This window comes from Cyrtonyx montezumae, unplaced genomic scaffold (genome assembly GCF_038088225.1).
Source record: "Cyrtonyx montezumae isolate F1298 unplaced genomic scaffold, pur_monq_1.0 scaffold_11, whole genome shotgun sequence".
Lineage (NCBI taxonomy): Eukaryota > Metazoa > Chordata > Aves > Galliformes > Odontophoridae > Cyrtonyx > Cyrtonyx montezumae.
Window position 1 is genome coordinate 11,443,566 of NW_027071837.1, and position 18,817 is coordinate 11,462,382.

Genomic DNA, 18,817 nt, shown 5'->3' on the forward strand with positions numbered 1-18,817 from the left:
ACTCGATGCAGATGAAAACAGGGAGTTGTAAAGTGCAGCATTACTGTATGCATGGGACCACATCAGCCTTGGGCAGGAGGTGGGTGTAAGCACATATTATCTCTTATTTTTAATCATTCTGAGACGGTGTAGGGTAATTATGCTTTTGGTTTTCTCTTTTCAAGCTTCCCAAGACACTTTGTTGAGCTTTTATTGAAATGCTATTTGGTGTCATTTGACCTGCTGTCACTGCTTTGTCAGAGAAATTGGGAATAAATCTGACAATGCTTCAGAACAGCTTCTCCTTTCTGAGCCTGCAATTCCTCTGCAAGGTGATAAAGCAACACATTTTAACTGAAGTCCATGATGATTTTCTTTAAGAGTGATTAGATGTAGATGACCTGGCATGCAACATTTTGAGCTCATATATTCTTTGAGCTGTCATCTCAGCTCTTCTGTGCATCTGTGATGTCTGGAAACTTCATTTTACTGCTAAGTGAAGACTAAGAGTTGCATAGAAACTCATCCTTACAGAAACTGTCAGTACCAGAAAAACACAAGGATCTACATGAAAGAGCATCAAGAGCAATTTACTTCCCTGGGAATTTCACATCCAGGGTTTCATTAGCAATGAAAGCAAACAGAAATGGAGAGAAGTCTTCATTCTATATGTTGGCCAGTCAGGTTTATTCACTGGTGTTCTACAGTTTCCAAGAAGCACATGATTGTCAAATACCTTGAAGTTTGCCTTCTTGCTTTAATTCTTCCCCACATTCGCATGCAGTAGCCAGGCCATTGGCCTGTGAGAGCCTCATGCTTTCTATGTTCACTTCACCCATCAGCTGAACATACATAATTTTATTCCTTGTGCTCCCTTTAAATCAACCTCACAGAGTGATACAGAGACAGAATCCTCACATTTGGGCTGTTAAACTTCTTGGGCTCTATTTAATTATCACTTTCTGGATGGCAGCCTCACTGTTGATGATCAAAGAGGAAGTAATTTTCACTGGAGGAGGAAATATATTCCTGTGATAAGTACAGAAGTAGCAGAGCCAAAAGTTTTAGGTACCCTTCCAGATTGCATTATATAGACTTTTATTTTCTTTTATTTTCTTTTTTTTTTTTGCAGGGCAATTCATTTAACCTCTCTACCTGTTTGCCCTCATCTCAAAAATGAGGAAGGCAGAACTGACCCAGTTCTTATTTCAGATGTCAAACAGGTTCCGAGCATTTTGAAGTCATTAAATAAAAGGCATTACAAAAGGACAGTGACAATGCGTTGTTCCTGCCACGCTGGTATGTAACACCTAACAAGAGGCAAAGCATGAAATCAAGGGGAAGCTTAAATCCCTCCTGAAGCTTAGAAAGGTTAACAGTCTGCCCTCAGGTTCAGACGGAAGAGCTGTCTTAAACATGCTACACGGATTGAAGATAAAGAAACAATAGAGCTGACAAAAAAAAAAACTTGTCTGTCTCCTCACTTGAAGAAATGTCAGCAATCTGATAATAGCTTTTGCCTTAGTGAGAAACACATGCACACACACTGGGACACTTGTAGGTTTGGTTCCCTTTAGGTTGGGAGAGGATCTGGCTTGGGTCCTGCTTTTTCTTTTTCCTCCTCATGTTACGACTGAAACTATTTCACCTTAAAGCTGTTAATAGTTTGAGAAAGAAGAGTGGTGGCAAGACAGCAGTCTTGAGGAACAGAGTATGTAATTCAGCTTTTGGACATCAGAGAGCTTATGTGCATTTCCTTTATGGGGCACCACTGCCATGCTGAGAAAAGGGGCACCTAAAGCTCTCCTGCAGGTTAAGCCACATCTGCCTCCAGTTGTATTAGAACAAGGCATTATTGATTCTGATAGAAAATAATTTAGGAATGTAAGTGCTACTAAGGTCATGGTGTAGGTGTGACACCAGACCAGCGCCCTGTGTGCATGATACATTCTCGAATGAGCTGGTAGGAGTTTGTAAATGGAGAATGCTGAGAGAAGCCACCCCAATGCTAGATTTCAAATGAAGACTCAGAATCAGATTCAGGATCAGAATCACAGACTCACCAAGGTTGGAAAAGACCTCTAAGATTATCCAGTCCAATTGTCCACCCATCACCAATATTTCCCACTAAACCATGTCCCTCAGTACAACATCTAAAGGTTTTTTAAACATTTCCAGAAGCCATACACATTTACTTCAGACCCTGGAAAAAGATGAAAAGTGAAGAAACTTGAACTGCTCTGGAAGCACTTAACAGGGGGAAAAATCTGTCCCAAAATACAGTGTTTGTTCCAGCTGATAGTGCACAGGGGAACTACAGTTCTGGCCCATGGGTCAGACCTGCAGCTCAGAGTCCAACACATACCATCAATGTGGAGAGGAATGCCAACCAGGGGGAAGTTTACAGGAAGGTTTTGTTGACTTTTTAAATACACCTAACATGCAAACTTGCCAGCCCTGGTCCCACACCTTGCAGGTAGCTTGAACCAGCCTGCTGGGCAAACCTGCCCGCTGACCAGCCAATGTAGTTCCCAACAGTTATGGATCAGCTGCCACAAAGTATCTGTCCTACCCAAGGGCACATCAGGATGTGTCCCAGCCCAGTCCCTCCAACAGCCCTAACTCCATGGTGGTCTGTCCCAGTACGTGGTGGGGAGGCTCCTGCCCTTAGTATGCTCATGCTCTTTTGTAACAGAAAGCAGAATGACTCCAATCCAGGCTTGTAATTGGGGTCTGTCTTCCCACAGCTCCCCTCTCTGCACAGTTTCTCCACACTCCTTGCTAAATGTCCTGCTTGTTTCTTAAGCATTTGCCATGCAAGTAAAGGGCTGCAGTCAGGACAAAGACATTTTCACTTATTTTCATAGGCTGACTTGAACCAGGAGGTCAGAGAGTCTCAGGACAAGGGCTGGAGAGCCAGGATGCTTGGCAGCACATGGGAAGAACTGGGGCAATGCAAACTAAGGGCCCTGAGGTGAGAGGACACCTCTGAGGGCAGGTGAGGATGTGGTGGTGGGATGAGCCATTTCAAGCTGCCCATGGACACGTGCTTGGACCAAAACCTCTCTTGCATGCCCTAAGATAACCTGGAGCCTGAGCACAACTTCCACTAGGAAAGAGACTTTCTGAAAACTTCACCCCTTGATCTACATAGGTGCTTCTAGGTGCACTTAGTTGAATGACATGTACATTTTTAATATGCTGTTCTCCAGACAGAAGTGGGATTTCTAGGAGGTAAAGTGTTCAGTGGTCCCCAGTAAACAACTGCCCAGAACAGAGAAAGGAACCTGAAATGCAGCACTGATGCCTCTCAGCTACATTTTTTCTAGAAGAAACTGGGCCTGTTCATTATGTGACCATATGATATGTGTTTTGCATGAGTGCCCTCAACCCAAGCCAAGGATATCATTCTTTCACAAGGTGCTCCCTTCTCTCTCACCTCCCCTCTCCCATTCTCCTTCATGAGACAATGTCCTGAGCAGTAAAACATAGTTGAATGCATTCCCTTTTTTCTTTTAGGGGAAAGGAAGACAAGACAGTTTGTCTATCCAAGATGAAAAGCTTTTCCTGTGTATCCCTGTATTTATTTAGCTCACAGGAGGTTGTTTTGCTTATCTTTCATGTTGTTTTTTTTTTTTTCCAGGATGTTCTGTCTGCCACCAGGGAATCTCACAGACTGTGGATCACGCAGTGTGGGTGCTCTGCAAGTTGAACTGGAGTCACTTGGTTCAAACCAGGGGAGTTGTTTTATCCGCTGCTGAAAGGATGTGGCACGTATTTATAACTGCTCAATGCAACAGTGATCCCCACCCTGTTCCCATCAGCAAAGATGGAAAATGGGCCAACTTACCGAACAGGGCCTAGCAAAAAATAACCACGCAGACAAATAACCTTAAAATATTTGTTTCATGGGAATTTAACCACCAAGGTAAAGGACACAGTGCTGGGGTTAGGAGGCCTGGTGTTATCTCTCCAAGGCCTCCCTGACCTATCTAAATAGTCAGGACAGGACTATGTTTGGGGTGAGATGAATAGTTAAGGATGAGAGTATGTGCAAACCATGCAGCAAGTAACAGACCCCGTGTCAGGCTGCAGCTAATCAAAGGAGTTCCCTGAAAAAATTTAACTTATGTTCAAGATCATTTTCATGGACAACACTCTGGAGCTTTTTAAGCCTGAATGATGATTAAATTATTGAAACAGAGTGAGCCAAGAGTCTCAGATTACATTCTTGGGAGGTGGGCATCCTTTCGGCAGCTGGAAATTTGGCTTCTTTGAGTTGGCATGTCAAAGCCTAATATTTATTTAAAACTAGGCTTTATGATGCTCTTTCTTGTATTTAGAATGTTTTCCTTCAGTCTCAGGGTAGCTGCCTACTCAGCCAAACACGACTCATACAATCTAAAATTACTCCCCTGTCACATTCAGCCCATTTCTGGAGAACTGAATAAGGAAGAGATCAACTGATTTATGCATCTTGGAGCTAGCCAGCTATCAGCCAAGGCTGATAAGCTGCTCCATCCCACAAGTGCTAACAGAATCATCTATGCTGAAGCCAAATTTAGGACAGCACCATACCAAAGAAACAGAAATAGCTCAATTACACCAAGGGGAGCAGTAGCCTGAGGCTGGCTGAGACCCACAGGGCGCCCACCCACAGCGTGAACCAGAGAGCTTGTCCTGTTACCTTCATCCATGGGAAAATGGCAGGAGGCTCAGTGAGAAGCACACGTCCTGTGGTGCTGCCAAGGAGCTGGGTTATTACTGCTCTGCTCATGCTGCCTGAACAGCTTTCTAATAGCTTAGCATCTGAGTCACCATTAATTCCAGGAACAGATCAACTCATCAGTAAAGCAACAGCCAAGGAAAGAGACAGAGATCAGCTGTTTTCACTGGCTACTGGGGAAAAGAGCAGAAGACATTACCTGAGAGGAGAATGTGGGAGTACAGAAATCAGCTCTCAATGTGTGGTTGAACAGCAGAGTGAGTTGGTTGGCAAGAAGTATGTGATGTTTAAGAACAGATCGGTCCTGACAGCTGTCAGTCAAACTGCAGATCCTGCCCTAGAACCAGCACTGAGCTTGGTGATTACCTGTGTAATTGCGTTATCATCAGCACTGAGTGTTTCTGATTAAAGTGGAGCATCATGAAGAAAACTGTGAGTCAGGAAGGGAAGAGTAAAACAAATCAGTGAAAATGAATTCCTGCCTTTTGTAAAAGCATTGGAAGCCACGTGTACAAAGAATCAGCATTACAGAAATGTTCATTGCCTAATACAAACAGAAAAATGAAATGCTACAGAAATAATATAGCAATTTAAAGAAATGCTAAGCAGAGTGCCAGTGTACAGTCTCAAGAAATGTGCCATAGTTTTGCAGAACCAATCCTATGGCTGATACAGCTTTTAAAAGTCTTTCTTTCCATCCTTAACCAAAACATCACAGAAAGGGCACACTTGGAAGCATCTCTGAAGGAAGCAGACAGACCAAAATCTCATTGTAAAGAAGGACAGAAAGTCTGTGGCTGCTATGGCAGCATGAAAAATTAAACATTTATTCCTTCTCCCTCTTTCACATCAGTGATGAAGTTGTAGTTATATTTTTGAAGGAAAAGGAATCACATTCCCCAAATCTCATTGCTTGCCTTCTAGTTTTGCACTCTGATGTTCCCTGTACACATGCAGACATACACACCTGCAGACCAAAGCTAAAACTTACCATAAAAGCAATAAAAGTCACCCATCTGGCATACCCACTTGGACTTCAATGAAAATGCACTACAGTCACCAGAGTCGGCAGCCCCTGAACTTCAGCTCTCACACACTGCTGTGATCTGCACAGAGAAATCCAGTGTGCTGAGGTCTTCTAATACAAATGCTTCCCACCCTGTCCTTTCCCTCATGCTGGTGTGGAGTTACAGCAGCTTCTGCCAAGCAGTGCCTTTTTTTCCTTCTAAGGCTGCAGGTAGCGAGGCCAATGTGAAAGTTCAAGCTGCAGCCACTTGCCATCACAGTGCCACGGAAAGAGACATTGCTATGCACAACTCATCCACAGAACTCATTACCACAAAATGTCATTGGAGTCAAGAGCCAAGCAGTGCCGTATGCACAAAGGGAGGACCCGCGGCTGCACAGAACTGTGTAACAACGTGTAGTGATAAGGAGACCTGCTGTAAGGTGCTCACAATTAGCATTTGGCTCAGGAAGCAAATTGGCCGAGAGCAAAGCCCATTACTGGCAGATGGCTCCACAATTTTTACTTAATGGAGCTGTCCTTTTCCTCCAAGGTATTGCTACGATGCCCCGGCAGAGGCACAGCACTGGAGTGGATATCGATTGTAGCCATTACAGAAATTCCTTTGTTTCTGCGTCTCTACAAGAATGGCTGTGTATGTCATCTGAAGAATATCTATTTTATTTATTTCCCATCTCTTGGTCCCTGTTCTCTGTTTTTATAGATCTACTGGCGCAACAGTTGGATGCTTCAGCAAATGGGATTAACCTCTGGCCATAAATTACTGCTCCCACATGAGGAAGTGGCAGTGAAAAAAGAAACCACCACAACAACGGTGGAATACAGAAGGGCAACAGACCGAGGGCTGTACAAATCACAAAACCACCAGCCACTGACCACCACACCAGAACTACCCAAGCAAATCATAAAGCCTGACATAAACACACACAGAAGTGAACTTGGTTAGGCTAGAACAATCATTCCTATGCCAAGAAAAATAAGCAACTTTCCTATTTTCCCTGGAGTTTGCATATAGTGGGTCTCAGGTCCTCTGTCACATCGGAGAGAACATGAGGCAACCACAGGCAGCTTTTGCCTGAAAGGAGAAAAGATCAGATCACCTGTAGCTTCTCTTTTAACTGCCATAGCATGCAAGAATATAGGACAAGGCAGCCCTTGCCAACAGTGGTCTGCCCAAGACAAATCAGAGTGAATGCACAGTGCACTATGTGATGTCCAACATGATTTCCATATCAAAATTGAGAGCTCATCCCTCCCCATGGCTGGAACTTACCTGTGTGAGCTTACAAGCCCATCCTGAGACTTTCTAAAGGAGTGAGAGAGAAAGAACGATTTCATTATTAATTCCCCTTTTAGGCATCTCATGTTGCTCTAAGCATGGAGGAGCCCAGAATCAGTGCCGTATGGAGGAAAGTTACGCAGGTCACTTTTAAGATGGGAAAGGGGAAGGAAAATGAAATGTTGCAGGGCTGTGGCTAAAGGAGATGGTGTTTTATGGTATTCACTTGGGAGTGCCAAGTGTAGGTGGCTTGTTATAGGGATCTGGTGAGAATCCTGCATAAAGTATGAGTATGATAATGAACTAAGTACAGAAATAAACAAACTCAGACACTTGGAAAATTTGTCCAAGAAAGACTCCCTACATTTCCCAAATGGTTTGAAGAGGGCTTCCTGCTTTGCATCTCTTCTTTCTTGGCAGATGGAACCCATTTTTCCTGGAACATCTTAATGGGCTTATGGAGGCCAAAGGGTAAGCCAGCCACCAAGAGCTGCTAAGCAGAAAGACACTATCTCACAGTCAGCTGGAGGCTGGGAAGCCACTCCTGATAAAGACCCTTTCCTTGCTGCCTTCTAAGCACCTCGGATTTTAGCTACTGACAGAGACGGGCTGCTGGAGTAAATTAATCTTTGATATGATGTACTATTGGTGGTCTTATGTTCTGAAATGCTTTGTGCTAGATGGAGAACATTGCAGGAAGCTGCTTCTCCACCATCTGTTCCTTTGCTGATTCCAACTGAGGTTAACTTCTTATGAGTACTCCTAGGTACCTTTCTGCAAGTATCTGCAGGCAACTATATCCCATGAGTCTTAGACCTGGCTGTCTTCTTCCTCCTTTGCAAATGCAGAAGGAATCCAGGAAGCCACAGAAAAGCTTTGCTGCCTTTCTGCTCAGAGCTGCATAGAGTCTGCAGCTCCATGCTATGGCATGCTGGCTGGCTGAAGGAAGTATGCAGTGAACTGGCTGCTCCTGTGCTTGCTGGCTTTCCTCCTGGTTTCCAGATGCTAAACTGCATTAAAAGAAGCTAGAACTGTTACTGAACAACACAACTTCCCAGTGTAAGCAGATAGCATAGTTGCCCAAAGGATGCAGCCCATGGAAAATGGGAAAGCAATATATTTAGGAAAGGGATGCAAAGTTGAAATTCACCATTAAAATGAGATCTGTGTTTTTTCTCCTTTTTTTTTTTAGGCCATTTTCCCTAACATGTTTTGTTTTGTTTTTGGAGAAGCTGGAGGGCTGACATCAACATTGCCAGAAGATTGAAGCAGTAAATAATTCCTTATGGCCATAACACTGCAAACTACTGCAAAATCTCTATTACTGTCCAGACCACCACTTGTAATAAGCTACAGCCAGAGAGAATGGCAAAAAAAACCAAAAACTATTAGCAACTGACCTTGAACATTTTCCTTGTCATTCATGGGTACAGCTTTCTTGACTCAAGAAAAGGAAAAAGAACAGTCAAATCACACACAACTGAGCTAATACCAGAGCTGTATGAATGTCATGACATTACTTGTCAAAGGGACATCCAAACTTCAGCTTGGGTTTCTGGGGCTAGAAGGGGTTTGAAAGACACTATTACTCACCCATCAAGCTGAATGTAGCACTGTTTTGATGCTCATTGGTCTAAAAGAAAAAGTCTTCTAGAAGAATCTTATAGGCTTTAACACAGGTTAATAATTTCAGTATACAATTCTTGGCCATACTCCAACAATTTAAGCAGACAAATCACTTGTTATTCAGTTCTATGGCTCAGACAGCTGGTGTGTATCAGCACAGCTCTACTGATTTTGCCAATATATACTAACAGAAGATGCAGCTTATGTATTTTTAAACAATTTCAGTAAATCGGTGTTAGATTCCTACAGAACCTTGGTGGTTTCCTTCCTATTAAATTTTAATAGAGTGCATAAAATTGGCAGAAAGCACCCTCTGAAGCACTCTCTGCTGCATCTCTGCATCAGCTTCCCTCTGCCAGACTCTGATTCCTTTATGCATTTTAATTGTCCCTTATCACTGAAACAGTCAGGTTTTCTGAGACCACTGAAATGTATTTGTAATAGAGTGACAAAACGCCACTGAAACACAATAAATGAGACAAAGTAGTTGGGAAACAGAAAGATGTGCTGAATCTTACCCCCATGGGTACCCCTTCAATACACATCTCCTTAGAAAGTAGATACATTGCAATTTTCAAGTCCTGCACCTTGCCTCTTTCTGCACTATCATCACTACTTTATCAAGGAAAGTAGGAGTACTATTAAAGACAAAATAAATTTGCTCTGTCTAGTTTGCCCCTGGGCCAACACTGCTGCTCCCTGGAGCGAGATGTTGCAGTAGAAGTTAACCACGGAATAATGCAATGCCTTGAGTTTGCTTCTGATGAGATCCAAGGAGCACAGAGCTGCCATGGCATGGATATAGCCAGGACAGCACAATAGGTAGGCATGGATGTGCAGCACAACTGTCCAGCCAAGCAAAGAGGGTGAAAGCACAGCCATACTGGTAACACCACAGGAAAGGCTGATGGAGTGGGACTGGGTGTGCAGGGCCATGTGAAGCAGGGAAGCAGCAGAGCAGCTGGTAGGGGGGTGAAGAGGAAGAGTCACTGTGGGAAGCCAGCATCACTCAAAAAGAGCTGGGAGAACATCAAAGGTTTCATCATGCAACAGCAGATGAAAGAAGGCAAGATGGTAAGGGTGAATGGGATTCAGGAGTGCTGAGGGGAAGATTTAAAAACACGTGATGGGGCCTTAGGGAACCTGGGAAGAAACAAAAGCTAGAAAGCATGTTTTTGCCTTTGGCTGATGTGAAAGCAGCAGTCAAATGTTTCTAAAAAGGCTTAGTTGTCAGTGCTGGTGTTGATGCCCATTGGCTCCAGCATGCAGCATTTGGCAGCTGGAAATAGGCAGCTTGGTTGTGAATCCTGCAGGAAAGACTGAAAGAACAAATGGTTTCCCTAGTGCTCTGGGATAATGTTGGGAAGGAAGAGGCAGCTCTTGGCCTTGCAACACGCCTATCAACCTACAGTGCTGGAAGGACTCCTCACAGGCTGCCATTTCCTTTAAAAGAAGTTAGCTGTTAAAATGGTCACCGGTACAATCCTCATTTCACCTGGGCAGTGTCAGTTTATGAACTGGGAATAAGTCAGTGAAGTTTGCTCCTTTAAAATTCATTTATGATCCTGTAGGAATGTTATATGAGAGTACAATGGCATGGAGTAAGGGTGACACACTGTGTGGACAAAGAGAAGTGCAATTCCTTCCCTCTTTTCCCAACTTTTTTTGAGGGATTTAATCCTTTTTCTGAAATCTGAGTCTTGACTTCAGTGATCCCCGAGCAGTCCCAGTGGAGCTGTGCCACGGTTTCTTCCCAGAGAACATCCAAAGCCTCCCAGGAGGGCTCCTCTGGGTTGCAGCAGCATGACTCGTCTTCACACCATGCGCTCCCAACTTGAAGTAAGCCAGCAGCAAGGAGCAATAAGTTTGAAGACGTCCCTGGGCTCTGGAGAAGATAATAAAGCTTTGTGATCTACTAACTGTTGCTGCGAAGCTGTAAGTAACAAGAGACATAGCATCAGGGCAATTCTGCAGTTAGCTGGAGATGGCAATTTTTCCAAATGTCAGTGTGGACTCTGTGCTGCATGAAGAAATGGAGCAAGTCCTAGTGGGTCCCTTCCAACTTGGGATACTCTATGATTCTATGGAATCTGTCTCAAGGAGATCAGAGACAACAGAAGAAAGACTGGTTTCACTTTTAAAACAGTCTGAGCTCAACCCTCATCTGAAGAAAGAACTACCTTAGACATAGCTAAAAGGATTGCTGTGATCAGAGATCTCGATCCTAGCTGCCAAACACGCCAGCCAAGAGACTATGACAAGCATTCATACAGAGACACGATAAGAGGAGAGAAGATTAGAGATGAGAAACACACAAGTCAGTCTTCAGAGTCTGCCCTGCTGATTTTCAAACCCTTGTTTTTCCTGTTAAAAATTCTTGCCATTCCTACCTTTGACTTTTAGCGTGTGAAATCTCTGCAGTGCTTTTCATTCTTCCTGATGTCTAGAAGACAAAGAACCTGTGTACAAAAGAGCCCTGTGGCATTGATAGGAATGGTAATGCTTTTAATTGTTCTTTAAGTGCTAGCAAAGAGCCCATGAAAAGGCAGGTGCATGACTTCCAGAACACATGACCTAGGAGGAGCAGCATTTCTTTCAGAGGTGGATAATTTTTGTGTCTATGAGTGCTACTGAACAATATGCACAGACAGAAACAGAATTCCCCTGCCATGGCATACAGGCTTTACTGTAACACGGTTTCAATTCACTATCCTAAGAACCAGTTGGTCTCATCCCTATACCATAGAAACACAAGAAGCTGTAGTGAAAGCTTTCTCCCATTTAACCCTTTCACACATTTTCACATTCCCACCTTCTCTTCTGCCAGGCTGATTCTCCCTGTTCACAATGACTATGGCATTCAGCAGCCAGTGTTAGCACGGAGCCTGGAGCACAGCTTTTACGAGACCTCTATGTCTTCAGGATAGGTACTTAAACAGGTTTTTCAGGTGTGGAGGGGAAGGAAAGATATCAAGTGACTTTTCCAGGAAGATATAGGTGGGATTTGGCAGGAGTAGCTTGAATCGTGCTATTTAACCGGAGGCATAATGCCCTGATAACTGAATCACTCCTCCCATCAAATGTTTGACATCCCACTGAGTTTAAGAGATCGCTGATGGAGAAACTTTGAGAACGAAGAACAGCCAATAGAGAGAGAACACTTGATTTCATTTGCAGACAAATTACAGAATGTGGTTGCTGAGAATGGCAAAATCTCACTGCCTTTTTTTTTTTACGGCAAGCAGCATCTAAGAAATATGTATTTTATCTCTGGAACTCATGGCATGGCCTGAGTACTTCTCCCTGTCTGGGGTGGCAATTCCCTGGAGACAAAGAAGAGCCTGTTGTCTCAGCTCCACACAGCCGTGCTAGTCCTGAGCTCTATTCCCAGCCTTACCCTGAATCACTTGCTGACCTTGCTGAGAAAGTCTGTCTGCTGCAAAAGCCATTGTCGTCTCCTAAGGTCAGGTTCTACTCAAACCACAGATGGTGAAAAACGTGAAGTATTTCTTCTGCTTTCCTTCAACACCTATCCTCTGTGGCACATGGGAACTGTCCTACTGTCTTCCTATGATCTCTCCTTCTCCTTCTTTATTTGGACAATTAACTGTGCCCATGAGTCCTGTTTTTGCAGTGCACCAGATTCAGCTGCCATAAGGACACACTGCAGCCTTGAGGCGGTTGCTTACTTTCTTGAAGCACATTCTGTTTACAGCTGTTCATTGTTATACCCTGTCTTCTTCAGAGTGGCACCTCATCCACACATGCAGTGCTTGGCTTGGCAAGAGGACACTTAAGGCTGTTGACATGCTGGCTGGTGGGAGCAGGCTTTCTGCTGGGGGATCTAGGACAGCTTTGGTTTTCTGTTTCCAGATTCCAGCCTGGCTGCTGCTGCTGCTAATTTAATGCAAGGGCAACACATGACGCTTGGATTATTTTATTCAAGGCTGGACACAGCCACCTTTTTTTAAAAAAAGTGCATTGTAAACAGATTTCCTTTGTCACTTTCCTAGTAACACTGTGTTCTCTTAAAGTTGAAAGGATATTTAGAGTCCCGTTTACCCATTGCTAGTTATGTTTCTCCATCTAGGGTCAGAGCCAAAACTCATTAAAGACAGCAAGAATCTTCCCATTCACTTCTATTCACTTCCATTGGCTCTAGCTCAAGCTTTTATTCAGTGCCTCTCAGCTTGGACAATGAAGATCAGTGATGGCATTTTCACTATCAGTGTCTTTGTGCCACCATCTCTCATTTCTAAAGCCGTCAGCACAATGTCCATTTGTCTTTAGCAACTGCTTCCTTTCAGATTTCAAAAATAAGTAAGTCCATGGAAGAAACATTTCTTTTGGCTCTGCATTGGTTGAAAGCTCATTTGCAGACATATTAATTTTGGTAGACAGTGTCTCTTTGATTCTCTCCACCATCTCAGTGCACCAGCTCGCTATTTTTGCCTCACAGGCTTGGCTGCACTGAGTCATGTAGCTCTGGTTTACATTGGAGCTAGTGTAACCAGCGATATCTCAGTGCTTGTCCTACAGAGACAAGAAGCATTTACTTGTGAAATCTAACAGGAAAATGGCAGCTCAATGTAAGGGCTGCTGAGCACATTCTTTTAGCAAACGCAACAAGAAGAAAAAATTGTGTTATGATGAAGCGGCTCTCACTTCACTGTAACCTTATCACGTGCTCTACAGCTGGTGGCCATCAGAACAGGATTGTGCAGCACTGCTGGACGGTCTGCCTGCTGAGGGGGACTTCTAGGGCTGTGCTGGCCTCCTCCCACCACCTTCCAGGTCAGTGCTGAAGGGAACGCCACATTGCTCCAGATGCTGCTCTACAGTCATTGCGATCTCTGTAAGGTAACAGTGGGTGAGAAAACAGGCTGGGACAGGCTGATCACAAACTCCTCACTGCGGGGGAAGGCTGGAGTGAGGCACAGCACTTACAGCACAGCTTCTAAAAATCTTCAGACTAAGGATTGGTAAATGTTCGGTGGTGAACTGGGGCACAGTGCCCTTCTGGTGCCAAGTCAGAAAGAAAAAGCTCACGGTATGGGATTCCAGCCTTGCACTATGGGTTGAATTAACCCTAACACTTTCATGATGGATGTGTCTAGTGTCTTGATTAATGGGAGCACTCTGGAATTGCCAATGTTTTTCTGTCTTGCCACTGCCAAGGCCTATCTGTGCTTTTTCTTCCTCTCAGGCTTTTCTCCCTCTACTCCAGAGATTTCAACCAGACAGTTCTAATTGCTGAGCATACTTTGGGGATGTGAGCAGAAATCTTTAGTTTGACGGGAACGTCTGAAGAATACCTCATATGTGAATCACATTTCTCATTCTCAGTCTTACTGGTAAGAAAATCCTGCTTTATCCCGAAAGAGAGAGAAAGTGTAAGAGGGAATTAAAATCCAAAGAAAAATAAATAAAACAAGCATTCTTGGTGGCTCACTCTGAGGCCTATAGCTGGATGAAACCCATTTTTCTCACACTTTGAAGTTCACATTCTGGGGAGGGAAAATCTTTCATGTGAAATCTGACCTCCGATTGAGGAAGGTCTCTGCAAGGAGAAGATATGGATCAAGGTAACTCAGTGGGATGGAATCTTTTTCTTACCTCAAATGCTATGTGTGGATGAAACCCGGCTCATTAAATTCTTCCTCATTAGGTGGGTAGCTTTGACTTTCTGCCACAGAATCTAGCAGAACAAAATACTGATCAAACCCAGCATCTGTCTGCTTTTGTTGATGGCTATTTATTTTCCTTAACATTTCTCTTGTTTTGTACTCTTGGCTCAGAAGTCTGTCTTGTGCTCCAAACCAGTTAATTCTTCCTAAAAGCTATACGGGCCCAAGGCCTAGATTATATTTGTAAGCTGTAAGCATCTCCCCAGGCAGCCTCAGTTATAAAGGATTTGAGTCAAACAGCTACAAGGAGATGCTCAAAAACAACCTCACAGAGGAAACACAAAGAGATGGAACATCACACGTTTCCCCCACGTTAAAGTTTTACAAAGCAGACTACAGTTCAAAGCGACAAATAATGGGAGGTGCGTAATCTTTATCCTTTAATCTCCCGTTTCCAACAGAAGGATGAAATGTTCTGCTCTCCTCTGTTATCCGAACACATATGTTTGAGAGGTGTTTTCAGGCAGGTCCACACATTTCTCCATCACTGCAGGTGCAGTAGGACTGCCTGGTAAGAGAGCGGCTTGTAGGCTGTGACTGGGACAGGAGTGGCAAAAGATGCAGGCAGTGACCAGCCTCAGTTGGGCAGTGAGGAAGAGCCTGCCAGGATGCTAGGCAGGCACAGGTAACAGCACATTGGGGAAAACAGAGCACACTTGACATTTTATAAACAAAAATATAATTGTTTGCAGTATATTATTTATATTTTGCTATACTACTGCTGCTAAGGTGACTGACGGACCTCTTCCAGCTTTTGCATTCGGAGTGATTTACTGAACCTTTCTCTGGCTTGTTTTCCCTTTGTGTATAAAGGAGGAAGGTGCATACAGACTCTGTTAACAACTGTATGTGATTCCTGCTCAGCCCCTCTGACGCTGCCATCCCACACAGGAGCAGCAAGTCATGAGAAACATGCCCATGGCTCTGTGGCATCACATCTCTTGCTGTTAAGTTTCACCTATGGTACTACTGTGTATCTGAACAAAAGCTGTGCAGGAAATGTTTTTCCCAGCTAGAGAAGCTGAATGGGGTTTTCATGAAGTCCTCCCTTCTGTATTTTTCACAACAAAAGAACAAGCGAGCAAACATGTCTGCAAGAAGCTGAAAGCAGCAGCCAAAGGACAGTCAGCGGACTTGCTAAATAGAGGACTCCTGCAAGACATGGGAAATCACAATAAGGTTTTCTAACCTAATTCAGGGTAGAGTCTAAAAATCAGAGCTTGCACAAAAAGACATCACAAAGTTGCAGGCGAGGCTGGGACAGTGCTTTCCCTTCCAGAAACTGCATCCCTAGCAGAAGTAATTCCAAACTGAGACTTCCCTCAGAAAGTTTCTGTTTTGATAGCATGCCGTTTTCCAATGAAAAATGTTTTCATCAAAAAGTTCCCCACCCTGTTTGCACACAGACTGCCAACGTTCACTTGTCTTTACATCACCAAGGGACTACAGGATGTGCGTGAATCAAAGACAGCCTGACCAGATCGTGGAGAGAGGCACACCCAGCGACAGTCCTGCAGATCTCTTTGGGATTAAGGCAGCTACTGTTGGCAAAGATTCTTGTCTGTGTGAGGGACGAGGTGGGACTGGGGACGGGTTGTGTACCCTGTTTACTAGCTGAAGGACCCATACGCAGCCACCTTCACACCCGTTCTGAAGGTCAGTGTATGCCTCCAAGATACCTTATGTTCCTGTCAAATATGTAGCTGAACTCATGCATTTTTTTCATCCCACAACAATGCAGGAAAGTGCAAGGTGCTCCTGCAATGCCCTGCCTGTTCTACCACCTCTTTAGGAGAGCTTGGATTTACAGGACATGGAAAGCTATCTGTTCAAAAAGGGTTCTAAGTCTCCTTGGGAAAATGATATCAAACTGATTTATATGGCACACTGAAATGAAAATCCCTAGCCCTGCCAACTCACAGTCCCTTAAAGGTAGTCACTACACTTCTCCTCACCTACCAAAGACTACAAACACAGGAAAATGTGACAAGAAGACAAGAAAGGCTCTTATCACTAAAGTCTCTAAGTCACAGGGCAGAACTAGCCAGCTAAAATTTGGGTTTATGGAGTAAACTTGCCTTGATCCTGCACTGCTGTTGACAGAAGGAAACAGACAACTGGCAAAGGAGGTCTGTAAAACAGATGCATCAGGTACACTGGATGAGTGGTACTTTTTAAGAAGCTCACTGCAGTCACTAAGCAGGCCAGCCAAGATAACCAGCCCAGATGAGACAACTAACATTTGGATGGCTATGTGTAGTTCAGATAGGTCTTACCGTTGGCTAAGGCTAAATACAGCATGCAGTCATGAATGCTGGTCAAAATCCAGGCCATGCTCTGATCAGCAGCCACCCCCTCTGCTGTGTTTCCCAGATACTGACCTACCTAGGATGGGCAAGATTAAGTGAAGGACTGTCCAGCTCAGGTACCATCTTCTTCTAAGCTAGTAAAAGGGATCACTGCATGAGGTTTTCCATGTTGGGCCAATACCATCGGCAGGCTGAAGGTCATCCTGGGGACAGCCAAGCAAGTTGCACGGTCAGAGTCTGCAGTTAGCACAGGTCTGAGACTATGCTGCCTTGGCTTGGCACCAAGTGCTTCATGGTACACAAGGCCACAGCCCTGATATTCTGGCCAAATTTGTGCAGGTTATTGCTCACCATCCCCACTGTCTAGTATTTCCACCAGATGTACCTTTGCTTCCCTTATAGCATTATTTTATAAATTTATGGCCATACTGACACAGTTGCCAAGTGCCTTTGAAAAGGTAAGAGCCTTTCATTAGGAAGTGAAATGACCCCTTCCAGCCCAACCTCAGTTCCCACAAGCATTGTGAAAATGTTCATTAGTATTAACAAGGAGCTTTGCGTTTCTCAGATGGAGTAACTGTCACAGCAAAACAGGCTCTACTACTATGAAGAGGTTCAAGTTGGGTTACAAATTGCTTTTTCCATCTGCACAAATGGAACACGCTGTTTAGGGAAGTCTGCTGTGCTTTGGGAAAGCTCTAACTGGCTGCTAAAGGCGTGTGAGGATGCTCTGGAACAAAACATGACATTCTTACAACTTTCTTTTTGGCTAGGCATATTTTGAGGGAGAAAATAAAGAATTAAAATAGTTCCCAGAATCATTTGGCCAAGTTCTCACTCTGAATTCCTTGTGAAACTACACACCATGGGCATCCAGTCTCAATTAAATGATCAGTTAAGTTTATCAACAACAAATAAAAGATTTTTTGAGGTATGACATAAACACAACACGGTTTGCTAGCAGCTGTTCCGTAACTTCAGATGAATTCTTAAACACACCCCTGTAAGCCAATAACACCGCTCAGTGCCGTAGCTGAGCTGGAAGCTTCATTCTTCTGTTAAGCTTAGCATACAATTTGTCTTTGCTATTATTCATAACTATTTAGAAGTCCATTCCTGTAACACAGATATGGGGAAAGTTTTATGTCCTAAAAACTAACTCTAGGCACAGAAAACACATTTAGTCATTGTAAGAGTGATCTGAGCACTGACATGAAGATTAGCATTAACTGGTGACATCATGTGGTATTGAGAACAGCATTCCTGATTTAATACTGTAAATAAATGATGCTTCTAGTTCATAGAACTAGAATTATTTGGGGCTCCTCTGTTCAGTTTATTGTTTGAATTGGGAACATTTCTGCACCAGAAATCAATTCCGATTCTCTGATGCACCCACTTCCCTTGCAGGATATGCATTTGTAAGTCACAGAACCGTACCTATGTCTCCCTTTGCATTTTGATGTGGTATATATACCAGTTACATGCATTAAGAATTTAGAAGCATAATAAAAAGAGGCACTGGAAACTTCTTAATATCCTGATCACAGTTCAGTTTCATTAAAACCCTTGATACACATTCGGTATAAGGCCCTAACGCACCTGCTCATTTTCTCTTCTGTTTGCATGAACTGAGCTAGAGTAACAAAAAGTCCAAAGAAACCTTGCCATTCAGCCACAGGAATTGACAGTGCTTCACTGCAATAGGTCATTTAGCTGCAGTGCCTCATCTGTGGCATTACCAGGACTGACAGACTGTGACTCTTCCGCCACACTCTCATTATCAGCACAGAGGCAGTTTGTGTATTTAAGAAGCCACGTAAGTGGTATGAGCAGTGCCAGAAGGATAGCACAGAAGAGCCCCCTCCTGTCACCTGAGCACCAGCTGTATTTCCAGAAGTGTCCCCTTTACACGCAGGGACACCCCCAGGATGCCTAAGCACAGTTTGTGACCCCGGCAGCGGGCACCGGTGGCTAAAACAGCAGTGCTCAACTGGGAAAAGGCCGAGCTGTCCTGAGGCAGAGGTGTAAGGGGGAGCAGCTGCGTGGCCTCCGCCAAAACCCCACAGGAGTGCTCGCCCTGCTCGAGTCCTGCCTGGCACGGTGAGAGCAGAAGCACGGTGCCAGGCGGCAGGCCAAGACAAGGGTGTGTCTGCGTGCAGCCAAACGCCTGCAGATAATGCT